At 37.0% G+C, this 4,519-nt stretch overlaps 1 long non-coding RNA gene across 1 annotated transcript; it reads right to left on the reverse strand.

Annotated features, from left to right (window-relative positions):
• Positions 1-1,891: 1,891 nt before the first annotated feature.
• LOC121214026 (uncharacterized) lies at positions 1,892-4,142 on the reverse strand. Its single transcript, XR_005909618.1, has 4 exons — positions 3,935-4,142; positions 2,867-3,637; positions 2,651-2,763; positions 1,892-1,926 (listed from the first exon to the last, which is right to left on the reverse strand). It is a non-coding gene; the product is annotated as an uncharacterized lncRNA (long non-coding RNA).
• Positions 4,143-4,519: the final 377 nt, after the last annotated feature.

Raw genomic sequence — 4,519 nt, forward strand, 5'->3', positions numbered from 1 at the left:
CAAAAGAAAAAAATAACAAAAGAAAAGTACTTAACTATAGCACTCCGCTGAGGACGTTATTTAGTCCCTAATATTGTTTTCTTTATGGAGACTAAGCTTTGTAAAACCAGGTGGAAAGAGTTCGACGTAGTTGTAGTTTTGTGAATGGCATTGACGTTGATTCGGAAGGCACTAGAGGAGGTTTGTGTTTGGCATGGCGAATGATATCAACGTTACGCTTCATAATTTTTCTAAAAGACACGTGACGTGGTGGTGGCTAATAATGAAAGAGATGTCAAATGGCGATTTACCGATTTTATGGAAACACAATATGCGCAAGATAGAGAAGATTCATGGGCGGGCAGTCTTGAAAAATCTCCACAAGGATGAAGATATTTCTTGATTTGTATGTGGAGACTTCAATGAAATAATGTATGGTTTTGAAAAAAAAAGGCTTGCATAGAGATGAAAGAAGAATGGAGATGTTCCGTGAAGCTTTAGAATTTTGCCATTTGACTGATATGGAATATTCTGGCAAATGGTTTACTTGGGAGAGGTAATTTACTGGAAACAAACATACAAGAACGTCTGGACAAGGTTTGCAAATGAGAATTGGATTCTATTTTCCTAAGGTAAAAGTTCAGCATCTGGTGTACTCTTTTTCTGATCATTGTCCCTTTTTAATTAACACAAATAAGGAAGATGAACGGAGGTTAGTAAGTCATTCCAAATTTGAAGCCTGTGGGTTTTGAATGACTCATTCGTTGATGAAGCTAAACACATAAGGGGATGGCATCCGGAGATTTTTGAAGAAATTGGAAATTTAAAAAAAGGCCTAGAAATTGGGCAAGACAAGCACAAAAAATAGATAGGGAAAAAGGAATTTTGACAGCAAATTATCACAACTGATTGAAGCCGAAATGGACGATATCAGCTTGGCTGAGATGATTGATATGAAGATTCAGCTAAACTTTGAAATCGAAAAGATGAAAGATACTGGGAACAAAGGGCTAGACTGAACTGGCTGAAACTAAGTGCTAGAAATATAGCTTTTTTCCATAGCCAAGCAAAGCAGAGAATGAGGAAGAATCTAATAAACAAACTACAAAACAATAGCGGATGGGAAACGAACGAACCTTTACGAAATGGAAAAGTATTGCACGATCCTATTTTCAGAATTTATTCACTTTAGGGAATCAAGAGAACTATGATCATTTGCTTTCAGGAATTGATCAGTGTGTTTCTAAGGAAGATAACAGAAAGCTTACAGAGCAATATATAAAAGAAGAGGTTAGAGAGGCATTGCTTGAAATGCAACCCACGAAGGCACCTAGCGAAGATAGGTTTCCTGCTCTTTTTTATCAGAAATGTTGGCACTTTATTGGAGAGGAGGTTGTTGCTTTTTGATTACACCTCTTGATGGAGAAATGGAGGTCAGTTTAATTAATTCAACACATATTGTTCTATCCCAAAAATTATTAATCCTTCTAATATGACACATTTTAAGCCTATTAGTTTATGCAATGTTATTTATAAAATCATGGCTAAGGCTATAGTAAACAGATTTATAGGTGTTTATTGATAAATGCATTGACAGCGCACAAAGTGCCTTGTGCCAGGAAGATTAATCTCAGACAATGTACTGCTAGCCTATGAATTATTGCATACACTTAAACAGAAGAGAATGGGGAAGAAAGGTTATATAACAGTTAAACTGGACATGAGTAAAGCTATGACAAGGTCGAATGAGATTATCAAGGAGATAATGTTGCGGATGGTTTTGCTAAAAATGAGTTGTTTCTATTATGAACTGCATGTCTACTGTTTCTCATCATTGTGCTCATAAAGTATCGGAGAAACTTCCGTCCAAAAGGGGGATCGAAAGGTGACCCATTGAGTTCGGTTCTTTTTTATGTGGAGAGGGATTATCTAGCCTCATGAGAATAGCTACAAAAGAAGGAATTAAAAGAGTCAAGCAAGCAAAGCGATCCACAGGTAACACATTACTATTCGCAGACGACTGCATCTATCGGAAACATCAAGAAAATGAGCTTTAACATTTAATGAGATCTAAGTGAGTATAAACGATGTTCGGTCACTGTGTGAATTTCGCTAAATCAACTGTTTTCTTAGTAAAAACACGCTAGAGGAAGAAAGACAATTAGTTGTCAATTTGTTGAGAGTTCAGAGCTCAGATGAGCCAGAACGATATCTAGGTTTGCCAAACATGGTGGTCGAAAAAAGAACAATCTTTTTGAGCTTTAAAAGATAGATTGAAACAACGTATTAAAAATTGGAGTATTCAATTTTTATCGCAATGTGGAAAAAATGTATTTATAAAGGCTGTCCTACAAGCCATACCGACATACTCAATGGCTTGCTTTTTACTCCCAAAGCTCTATGTGAAGAAATGGAGGGTATTGTTGCAAATATTGGTGGCAAAAGGGTCGTGGAAAGGGGGTATTCACTGGTGTTCTTGGAAAAACCTTTGCTTTTTGAAAGAAAACGGGGGATGGGTTTTCGAAATCTTAGCCAATTTAATATTGCGTTGTTAGCCAAATAGGATTGGCGATTGATTATCCAAATTCTCTTTTAGCCAGAGTTCTTAAAGCCAAATATTATCCACGTTCTAGTTTTCTAAATGCATAGTTGGAAACTTACTATCTCTTACCTGAAGGAGCATTTGGGCAGCGAAAGGACTCCTTCTTAAAGGACTAAACTGGAGAGTTGGGAGAGGAAATGCAATATCTATTTAGACTGACCGATGGATACCAAGGATTGAACCTGAGACATGGCATAACAGAGGAGGCAATGGTGAGTTAGATTTAGTATCAGCCCTAATTGACAGCACAACTAAGATGTGGAAAACGGAGACAATTACAACTACCTTCCAAATAGATATCACTCAAAAAATATTGCAGATTCCTCTTGCGAGAACAGATTGTGAGGACATGCAAGTGTGGAAAGGTGACCACTCTGGCGAGTTTTCAGTTCGAAGCGCCTACAAACTATTACAAGAGGCTAGCTTGGATCCTAACAGTTATTTATTACAGGCCGAAATTATGGAATTTACCAAGAAATTATGGAATTTACAACTAACATAAAAAAATTAATACTTATATGGCAGATTTCCTGGAACTATATCTCTTCACTAGCTAATCTTAGATACAAAAGAGTGATCACAAATGCTAGTTGTCTCCGATGCTACTCTGAAGAAGAAGACAACTACCACGTGTTTCGGCAATGTCTACAAGCATTGATGTATAGATAGTCTTAGTATGACGTGGGTAACAGAATATGCAGATCAAAATGTATGGACATGGCTCATCTGGGTCTTTGGCAAGGGTGAAAGGAGCAGATCCGATTATTCTGCTGCGCCTTATGGGTTATTTGGGGCTCGCGGAATCAGATGATCCATGAGAGGAAATTCACATCAAGAAGGGATCTCTCACATAAAATACAGAGCTACTTAATGGAACTTGAAGGAGTGTGAGGAAAAAAGCTTACCCTTACGCGCATTAGAACTCAAGGACAAGACAGAGAGACAATAAGGGAGACGATACAGTTCGATGCAGCCTTTGATACCAGTAATTTCAGATCGGCGTCAGAAATAGTAGATCGGGATCAGAATGGTGTGATTAAAGTCTCAAAGTCGACTCTTCATTCCAACGTTTCATGTCCGTTTGTTGCATAAGCATATGCATGTTTAGAGGCAACCAAGTTAGGCATCAACATGGGTTTAGACTCAGTTACGATTATTGGGGATTCGAAAACAGTTATCAACAAATGCCAAACGACAGTTAGGGATAAATCGATCATTGGAGTGATTATTAAAGATATCCAGAGCAACAAATCTCGCTTTCATGAAATTGTTTTTATGTTCATCCAAAGAACAGATAATCTTCAAGCTCATAATCTAGCAAAAGACACGTTAAAAAAAGGGGAAGAGATGTACCTGGTGAGGGAGACGCTGAACGAAACTGCTCCAGAAGTAAGATGGCCACAAAATCCAAACTGAAGAGAGTTGTTGAAGGCGAAATGAAACGGCAAAGATAGAAAATAAAGAAAATTTCTTGGAAGTTGCTATCCTCTGAACAGACTTGACGTTTTTGAAATGAAGAGTTGGAAATAGTAATGGCGTCTAGGCTGTTTTGATTTGACTGGAAAATGACTGTCGGTTCTTTTTCTATTATTTTCTTTAGGATTAAATTTCTGTTTATTTCATTAGATTGACTTCAATGGGCTTCTCAATTTAATGTGCAGCCCATGTTTTATTTTTCAGTCCAGCCCAGCACATCTGAGGCATTGTTTTGGGCTGTAGTATTGGTGTTTCTATTCTATTAATAATATCCTAGTCAATTTATTAAAAAAAACATAATATATTTGACTTTAATTAGAATTAGTTTTTCAACCTATAAATAGATGTAGTCGAAACTCCTCTTGTAATCATTCGAATTTGACATAGTGAATTTTCTTCTCCTTTGCCCGTGGTTTTTTTCCAAAAGGTTTCCACGTAAAAATCTGTGTGTTCTTTATTTTT

Source organism: Gossypium hirsutum, chromosome D01, assembly GCF_007990345.1.
Source record: "Gossypium hirsutum isolate 1008001.06 chromosome D01, Gossypium_hirsutum_v2.1, whole genome shotgun sequence".
Lineage (NCBI taxonomy): Eukaryota > Viridiplantae > Streptophyta > Magnoliopsida > Malvales > Malvaceae > Gossypium > Gossypium hirsutum.